This window comes from Grampus griseus, assembly GCF_964374135.1.
Source record: "Grampus griseus genome assembly, chromosome: 17".
Taxonomy (NCBI): Eukaryota; Metazoa; Chordata; class Mammalia; order Artiodactyla; family Delphinidae; genus Grampus; species Grampus griseus.
In genome coordinates this window covers 46,500,582-46,510,360 of record NC_139011.1, presented here as the reverse complement: position 1 = coordinate 46,510,360, position 9,779 = coordinate 46,500,582, and the positions used below count along the sequence as shown (strand labels likewise).

At 42.3% G+C, this 9,779-nt stretch overlaps 1 long non-coding RNA gene across 1 annotated transcript; it reads right to left on the bottom strand.

Moving 5' to 3' along the window:
- Nucleotides 1-7,663: 7,663 nt before the first annotated feature.
- On the bottom strand, nt 7,664-9,458 carry LOC309835136. Its single transcript, XR_014297941.1, has 3 exons — nt 9,207-9,458; nt 8,254-8,424; nt 7,664-7,979 (listed from the first exon to the last, which is right to left on the bottom strand). It is a non-coding gene; the product is annotated as an uncharacterized lncRNA (long non-coding RNA).
- Nucleotides 9,459-9,779: the final 321 nt, after the last annotated feature.

The following is a 9,779-nucleotide window of genomic DNA, read 5'->3' as shown; positions in this document are numbered from 1 at the left end:
CACTAGCTAGCTATTTTACATTTGGTAGTGTATATATGTCAATGTTACTTTCTCACTATGTCCCAGCCTCCTTTTCCCCCACTGCGTCCTCAAGTCCATTCTCAACGTCTGCATCTTTATTCCTGCCCTACCACTAGGTTCATCAGTACCATTTTTCTAGATTCCATATATATGTGTTAGCATACAGTATTTGTTTTCCTCTTTCTGACTTACTTCACTCAGTATGTCAGACGCTACGTCTATCCACCTCACTACAAATAACTCAATTTTGCTTTTTTTATGGCTGAGTAATATTTCATTGTATATATGTGCCACATTTTCTTTATCCATTCATCTGTCGATGGACATTTAGGTTGTTTCTATGTCCTGGCTATTGTAAATAGTGCCGCGATGAACACTGTGCTACATGTATCTTTTTGAATTACGGTTTTCTCAGGATATATTCCCAGTAGTGGGATTGCTGGGTCATATGGGAGTTCTATTTATAGTTTTTTTAAGGAACCTCCATACTGTTCTCCATAGTGGCTATATCAATTTATATTCCCACCAACAGTGCAGGAGGGTTCCCATTTCTCCACACCCTCTCCAGCATTGTTTGTAGGTTGTTTGTAGATTTTCTGATGATGGCTATTCTGACCAGTGTGAGATGATCCCTCATTATAGTTTTGATTTGCATTTCTCTAATGGTTAGTGATGTTGATCATCTTTTCATGTGTTTATTGGCCATCTGTATGTCGTCTTTGGAGAAATGTCTATATAGGTCTTCTGCCCATTTTTGGATTGGGTTGTTTGTCTTTTTGATATTGAGCTGCATGAGCTGCTTGTGTATTTTGGAGATTAATCCTTTGTCAGTTGCTTCATTTGCAAATATTTTTTCCCATTCTAGGGTTGCCTTTTTGTCTTGTTTATGTTTTCCTTTGCTGTGCAAAAGCTTTTAAGTTTCACTAGGTCTGATTTGTTTATTTTTGTTTTTATTTCCATTTTTCTAGGAGGTGGGTCAAAAGGATCTTGTTGTGATTCATGTCATAGAGTGTTCTGCCTATGTTATCCTCTGAGTTTTATAGTGTCTGGCCTTACATTTAGATCTTTAATCCATTTTGAGTTTACTTTTGTGTATGGTGTTAGGGAGTATTCTAATTTCATTCTTTAACATGTGGCTGTCTGGTTTTCCCAGCATCAATTATTGAAGAGGCTGTCTTTTCTCCATTGTATATTCTTGCCTCCTTTGTCAAAGATAAGGTGACCATGAGTGCATGGGTTTATCTCTGGGTTTTCTATCCTGTTGCATTGATCTATATTTCTGTTTTTGTGCCAGCACCATACTGTCTTGATTACTGTAGCTTTGTAGTATAGTCTGAAGTCAAGGAGCCTGATTCCTCCAGCTCCATTTTTCTTTCTCAAGATTGCTTTGGCTATTCGGGGTCTTTTGTGTTTCCATACAAATTGTAAAATATTTTGCTCTAGTTCTGTGGAAAATGCCAGTGGTAATTTGATTGGGATTGCATTGAATCTGTCGATTGCTTTGGGTAGTATAGTCATTTTCACAGTGTTGATTCTTCCAATCCAAGAACATGGTATATCTCTCCATCTGTTTGTATCATCTTTGATTTCTGTCATTAATGTCTTATAGTGTTCTGCATACAGTCTTCTGCTCCTTAGGTAGGTTTATTCCTAGGTATTTTATTCTTTTTGTTGCAGTGGTAAATGGAAGTGTTTCCTTAATTTCTCTTCCTGATTTTTCATTGTTAGTACATAGGAATGCCAGAGATTTCTGTGCATTAATTTTGTATCCTGCTACTTTACCAAATTCATTGATGAGCTCTAGTAGTTTTCTGGTGGCATCTTTAGGATTCTCTATGTATAGTATCATGTCATCTGCAAAGAGTGACACTTTTACTTCTTCTTTTCCAGTTTGGATTCCTTTTATTTCTTTTTCTTTTCTGATTGCCGTGGCTAAAATTTCCAAAACTACGTTGAATAATAGTGGTGAGAGTGGGCAACCTTTTCTTGTTCCTGATCTTACAGGAAATGCTTTTAGTTTTTCACCACTGAAAGTGATGTTGGATGTGTGTTTGTCATATAGGCCTTTATTATGTTGAGGTAGGTTCCCTCTGTGCCCACTTTCTGGAGAGTTTTTATCATAAATGGGTGTTGAATTTTATCGAAAGCTTTTTCTGCATCCATTGAGGTGATCATATGGTTTTTATCCTTCAGTTTGTTAACTTCGTGTATCACATTGATTGATTTGCCTGTATTGAAGAATACTTGTCTTCCTGGGATACACCCCACTTGATCATGGTGAATGATCATTTTAATGTGTTGTCAGATTCTGTTTGCTAGTATTTTGTTGAGGACTTTTTCATCTATGTTCATCAGTTATACTGGCCTGTCATTTTCTTTTTTTTGACATCTTTGTCTGGTTTTGGTGTCAGGGTGATGGTGGCCTCCAGAATGAGTCTGGGAGTGTTCCTCCTTCTGTTATATTTTGGAAGAGTTTGAGAAGGATAGGTGTTAGCTCTTCTCTAAATGTTTGATAGAATTAGCCTGTGAAGGCTTCTGGCCCTGGGCTTTCGTTTGTTGGAAGATTTTTAATCACAGTTTCAATTTCACTGCTTGTGACTGGTCTGTTCATATTTTCTATTTCTTCCTGGCTCAGTCTTGGAAGGTTGTACTTTTCTTAGAATTTGTCCATTTCTTCCAGTTGTCCATTTTATTAGCATATAGTTGCTTGTAGTAGTCTCTCATGATACTTTGTATTTCTTCCGTGTTAGTTGTTACTTCTCCTTTTTTGTTTCTAGTTCTGTTGATTTGTGTCTTTCCCTTTTTTTTCCTGATGAATCTGGCTAATAGTTTATCAATTTTGTTTATCTTTTCAAATTAGTCTATAGTTTTATTGATCATTGCCATTGTTTCCTTCATTTCTTTTACGTTTATTTCTGATCTGATCTTTATGATTTCTTTCCTTCTGCTAACTTTGGGGTATTTTTTTTCCTTCTTTCTCTGATTGCTTTAGGTGTAAGGTTAGGTTGTTTATTTGAGATTTTTCTTGCTTCTTGAGGTAGGACTGTATTGCTGTAAACTTCCCTCTTAGAACTGCTTTTGCTGCATCCCACAGATTTTGGGTCATCCTGTTTCCATTGTCATTTTTTTCTAGGTATTTTTTGATTTCATCTTTGATTCCTTAAGTGATCTCTTGGTTATTGAGTAGTGTGTTGTTTAGCCTCCATGTGTTTGTGTTTTTTACAGATTTTTTCCTGTAATTTATATCTAGTCTCATAGCGTTGTGGTCAGAAAAGATGCTTGATATGATTTCAATTTTTTAAAATTTACCTAGGCTTAACTTGTGACCCAAGATGTGAACTATCCTGGTGAATGTTCCATGTGCACTTGAGAAGAAAGTGTATTCTGTTGTTTTTGGATGAAATGTCCTATAAGTATCAGTTAAGTCCGTCTGGTCTAATGTGTCACTTAAAGCTTGCGTTTCCTTATTTATTTTCTGTTTGGATGATATGTCCATTGGTGTGAGTGGGGTGTTAAGGTTCCATACTATTATCATGTTACTGTCGACTTCCCCTTTTATGGCTGTTAGCATTTGCCTTATGTATTCAGGTGCTTCTATATTCGGTGCATAAATATTTACAATTGTTATTTCTTCTTCTTGGATTGATCACTTGATCAATATGTAGTATCCTTCATTATCTCTTGTAATAGTCTTTATTTTAAAGTCTATTTTGTCTGATTTGTGTATTGCTACTCCAGCTTTCTTTTGAGGTCCATTTGCATGGAATATCTTTTTCCATCCCCTCATTTTCAGTCTGTATGTGTCCCTAGGTCGGAAGTGGGTCTCTTGCAGACAGAATATATACAGGTCTTGTTTTTATATCCATTCAGCTAGTCTGTGTCTTTTGGTTGGCGCATTTAATCCATTCACATTTAAGGCAATTATCTATATGTATGTTCCTATTACCATTTTCTTAATTGTTTTGGGTTTGTTTTTGTAGGTCCTTTTCTTCTCTCATGTTTCCCGCTTAGAGAAGTTCCTTTAGCGTTTGTTGTAGAACTGGTTCGATGGGGCTGAATTCTCTTAGCTTCTGTTTCTCTGTAAAGGTTTTAATTTCTCCATTGAATCTGAATGAGATCCTTGCTGGTTAGAGTAATCTTGGTTGTAGGTTTTTCTCTTTTGTCATTTAAAATATATCCTGTCACTCCCATCTGGCCTGCAGAGTTTCTGCTGCAAAATCAGCTGATAACCTTATGGGGATTCCTTTGTATGTTATTAATTGCTTTTCCCTTGCTGCTTTTAATGTTTTCTCTTTGCATTTAATTTTGGACAGTTTGATTAGTATGTGTCTTGGTGTGCTTCTCCTTGTGTTTACCGTGTATGGGAATATGTGCTAATGTTTTTTCTTTGCATTTAATTTTTGATAGTTTGCTTAATATGTGTCTTGGTGTGCTTCTCCTTGTTTACCGTGTACGGGAATGTGTGCTTCCTGGACTTGGGTGGCTATTTCCTTTTCATGTTAGGGAAGTTTTCGACTATAAGCTCTTCAAATATTTTCTCAGACCCTTGCTTTTTCTCTTCTTCTGGGACCCCTATAATTCGAATGTGGGTGCATTTAATGTTATCTCAGAGGTCTCTGAGACTGTCCTCAATTCTTTTTTTTAATTGGAGTAAAATTGCTTTACAATTTTGTGTTAGTTTCTGCTGTACAATGAAGTGAATCTGCTATACGTATACCTATATCCACTCCCTCTTGGACCACCCTTCTCCCCTCCCCGCACCCATCTAGGTCATCACAGAGCACTGATCTGAGCTCCGTGTGCTCTACAGCAGGTTTCCACTAGCTATCTATTTTACACATGGTCGTGTATTTATGTCAAACCTAATCTCCCAGTTCGTCCCATCCTCTCCTTCCCCTACTGTGTCTACATGTCAGTTCTCTTCCTCTACATCTCTATTCCTGCCCTTCAAATAGGTTCATCTGTACCCAGAAATCCCATTACTGGGCATATACCCTGAGAAAACCATAATTCAAAAGGACACACGTACCCCAGTGTTCATTGCAGCACTATTTACAATAGCCAGGACATGGAAACAACCTAAATGTCCAATGATAGATGTCCTCAATTCTTTGCATTCTTTTTTCTTTATTCAGCTTCACAGCAGTTATTTCCACCATTCTATCTTTCAGCTCACTTATCCGTTCTTCTGCCTCAGTTAGTCTCCCATTGATTCCTTCTAGAGAATTTTTAATTTCATTTATTGTGTTGTTCAACAGTGTTTGTTTGTTCTTTAGATTTTCTAGGTCCTTGTTAAATGTCTCTTGTATTTTCTCCATTCTCTTTCCGAGATTTTGGATCATCTTTATTAGCATTACTCTGGATTCTTTTTCAGGTAGACTGCCTATCTCCTCTTCATTTGTTTGGTCTGGTGGGTTTTTACCTTGCTCTTTCATCTGCTGCATATTTCTCTGTCTTCTCATTTTGTTTAATTTACTGTGTTTGGGGTCTCCTTTCTGCAGGCTGCAGGGTCATAGTGCCTTTTACTTCTGTTGTCTGTCCCCACTGGCTTGTGTAGGCTTCCTGGTTGGGGGCACTGGTGCCTGCGTTCTGTGAGTGGAGGTAGATCCTGTTCTTCTGATGGGCAGGGCCACTTCTGGTGGTGTGCTTTATGGTGTCTGTGAGCTTAGTATTACTTTAGGCAGGCTGTCTGGTAATGGGTGGGGTTGTGTTCCTGTCTTGCTAGTTGTTTGTCATGAGGCATCCAGCACTGGAGCTTGCTGGCCATTGGGTGGAGCCAGGTCTTTGTGTTAAGATGGAGACTGCTGGGCGAGCTCTCACCGATTAATATTCCATGGGGCTGGGAGTTCTCTGGTGGTCCAAAATCCTGAACTCAGCTCTCCCTCCTTGGAGGCTCAGGCCCGACCCCCGGCTGGAGCACCAAGACCCTACAAGCCACACGGTGTGGAAGAAAAGGAAGAAGAAAACAAACAAACAAAAAACCCAAACAAACGAACACACAAAACCCCAAGACAAGTGGTAAAAGCAAAACTAAACAGACAAATTACATAAAGAAACATACACACACGTACTCACAAAAAGAAAAGAAAAGAAAAAAAAGCAAAAACAAAGAAGAGAGCAACCAAATCAATAAACAAACCCAAAAATGAAAGCAAACACTAAAAACTACAAAACACATAAAACCAGAAACACATCAAATGCAGAAAGCAAACTAAAAAGAGGCGATGAAAGCATAAAACTAACCCACAAAAATCAAAAAAATGCAAAGATGAAAGATGAAAACAAAAGGAAAACATATAAAACAACAAAGTAGTAAAGTAAAAATAGAAAAATGTAGTTAAAAATAAAATGAAAACAAAGCAAAAGAAAGGAAAAAACAAACAAGGAAAAAACAGTGTAATGAAAAATTACCATAGAAATAGGAAAAAAATAGAATAGAAATATATTAAAAATAAAAGCATAAAAAAGTAAAAAATTAAAAGAATAATAAAAAAAGAACAACTGAACAACAAAAAAAGTAGTGATATTTTCCTGTGGCCTTAGCTGTCAGTGTCCTTGCCCACATAGTGAGCCACAGCCAATCACTGCCTCCACAGGAAGTCCTCCAGTACTTCTAGGTAGGTCTCTGGACCTACTGTGGGCACTGTGGGGCAAGCTCAGACTGATCTGACCTTACTCCCACATGTACTTGTCCCCAAAGCCCACAGCCTCAATTGTGGGAAAACTTGTTGTCTATTCAGGTATTCTACAGACGCAGGGTTTGCCAAGCCGATTGCAGGGATTTAATCCACTGCTTCTGCAGCTGCACGGGGAGATTTCCCTTTCTCTTCTTTGGTTGCACAGCCCCTGGGGTTTAGCTTTGGTTTTGGCCCCACCTCTGGGAGTGGGCCGCCCTCAGACATCTGTTCGCTGCACAGGAAAAAGGGTGCGAAAGCAGCAGCTGATTAGGGCTCACTTGCTCACTCAGGCTGGGGAGAGGGAGGGATATGGCAATCACAATCAGGATGTGCAGGGAGTGCCTGCTGTGGCAGAGGCCAGCATGAAGCTGCAAGAGCCTGAGCCGTGCTGTGCGTTCTCCTGGGGAAGTTGGCCCCAATCGCAGCACCCTCGGCAGTGGTGGGCTCCACAGGCTGCTGGGAAGGTGTGGGCAGTGACCTGCCTTGCACACAGGACTCTTGGTAGCAGCGGTGGACGGCAGCCTCTGGGATCAGATATAACAGCCACGGCTTGTGCTTGTGCTCACGTAGGTGTTGCCCTGCTGTCTGTGAGTGTGTGAAGCAGGAAGCTCCTATGGCGGGCCGCTCCTCAAGCACCCCGCAACAAAGGTCTCTTGCCTCTCTGGCAGGCCCAGCTTTTTCCCAGACTCTCTGCCAACTAGCTCTGGCGCACTAGCCGCCCCCCGGCTGTCCTCATGCAGTCAACCCCAGTCCTCTCCCTGGGTTCTGACCTCTGAAGACCAAGCCTCAGCACTCAGCCCCCACCCGCCCCGGCGAGTGAGCAGACAAGCATCTCAGGCTGGTGAGTGCTGGTCTGCACCGATCCTCTGTGTGGGAATCTCTCCGCTCTGCCTCTGCACCTCTGTTGCTGCTCTCTCCTCTGAGGTTCCAGAGCTACCCCGCAGTCCCCGCCAGGGAATGGTATTCCTAGTGTGTGGAAACATTTCCTCCTTCACAGCTCCCTCCCACTGGTGCAGGTCCCGTCCCTATTCTTTTGTCTCTGTTTTCTCTTTTTTTCTTTTGCCCTACCCAGGTATGTGGGGAGTTTCTTGCCTTTTGGGAGGTCTGAGGTCTTCTGCCAGCGTTCAGTAGGTGTTCTGTAGGAGTTGTTCCACGTGTAGATGTATTTCTGGTGTATCTGTGGGGAGGAAGGTGATCTCCGCGTCTTACTCTTCCGCCATCTTCCCCTCCCAGGTATCCGTTTTTTCTAGACTTTTCTTTCTTCAGCTCACAAAGGGGCCCCTGAGGATTAAGCAGAGGAACGTCAGGTTTTCTTCCAGGCCAGCTTCAGCCCTGGGATGTTCAGGGCAGACTCTCATTACAAACCTCAGTTTCTGAGGCTCCTGGCTTATGGCCATTTAGTATAGAAGGAGGCTCCTGGCTGGGGATGGCTCAGACAAAACGATGCAGGTTCTAATCTGTGGCAGTGGGCAGTGGGGGGGGGGGTGTCAGTGCAGGAAGAGGCATTCGCTGCCTTAGGCATTTAAACCATTGCCTTCTCTTCAGGATGGCTCACCTGCAAGATTCTGTGGGGTCCGCCTCCTGGCACCATGCTACAATTGCCGGATTTTGGGTCTGGAGCAACCCAGGTCTTCGTCCGGCATTTCCGGAGAGTGCTTTCTCTTCGGAGCACGTCTGGGGACTGGCTTCTCTGCTTCCACCTTGGCTGGCGTGGCCAAAGGAGCATCTTCCATGGGGAAGAGAGGGAAGACATTCCAGTTTGGAAGAATAAAAGCAAAGACACACTCTTCTCTACCTTGTCCTGCCCCAAATATAAATTCATAGCACCCTCACATTTTTACAACTATGGGCTTAAAAAGACCAGGAGCTTAAGGGGCCTACCCAGTGTTACACAGGTAGTGGAGAGGTGTTCTGTTCAATGGTTAGGTTCATGTTGGGGCTCCGGATTTACAGCTGATAGGAATGTGAGGACAAGCTCATGCCATTTCAAACATTTCCAAGTGATACTGAGAGAGATGTTAAGGTGCAAAATGAGGGTGCTGAATGACCTCACAAAGTGGGAATGGTGGGCCCATTTTAACATGAAATTGAAAAGAAATTCATGACAAAAGGACATCTTAGAAAATGACAACATAATCATAACACTCCCCTCTCCCATGGAAGTAAAATTCATTAGAATCCTCTCTCTCTCTACCATGAAAGGATGAGATAAAGTCTCAGCAGCAGCCCCCGTGAAAAACATGGTCAACAGGGTGAAGAGGTGTTACTAAGACCATATGGTGCGACTCAGAGAAGCAAAGAGACAACTCTGCCCTTAGCCTGATGAGGCCCACAGGAAGGAACATTTGTGGCAACCTTGGATAGTGTGGCAATGAGAGAGAACCTTCTTTAGGAGGGGACTCCCTGCTGCCGACCTTGAAAGAGCAAATATGGGACATTCGTTTACTGTGGCTCTTGCAGAGGCGATGTGCCCAGAGGTTGGGCCACCCTGCTTGACAATCAAAGCACCTTGTATTCCTGTGCTGCTTGAAAGCTCCAATCGCCGGATTTTGGGTCTGGGGCAACCCAGGTCTTCGTCCGACCATTCCAGAGAGTGCTTTCTCTTCGGAGCACGTCTGGGGACTGGCTTCTCTGCGTCTACCTTAGCTGGCGTGGCCAAAGAAACATCCCCGTAGAGCCGGTAGCCACCAACCAGGCAGTATGTCTCCCCGTGCCAGCCCAACTGCGTTTCTCCATACCCGTGGTACAGGACATGGTAGTGACCAGGTGTAGGACGAGAAACGGGAGGCACTACTGCTGCAAAGAAAATCAGAACTGATCAGTCACTTCTGCTGTGCACAGTCTCCTGCCAGAATTTCCCTCTCTCATGTCTCTCCCAGTTTCTGGCTGAACACCTTTTAATCTACTTGACGTCCAAAACACAGCCTTGGCCCATCATCTCTATGAGTCCCTAGAGAAGGGACACTGGCTGCAAAAGCAATCCCTAGAGCCTAGGGCTGCAGCAGATGAGGAAGTCTCTTCACCGTTCCCAGGGAAAACAGTAGAACCCGAAAGTAATTGCAATCATGATCCTCTCCATCT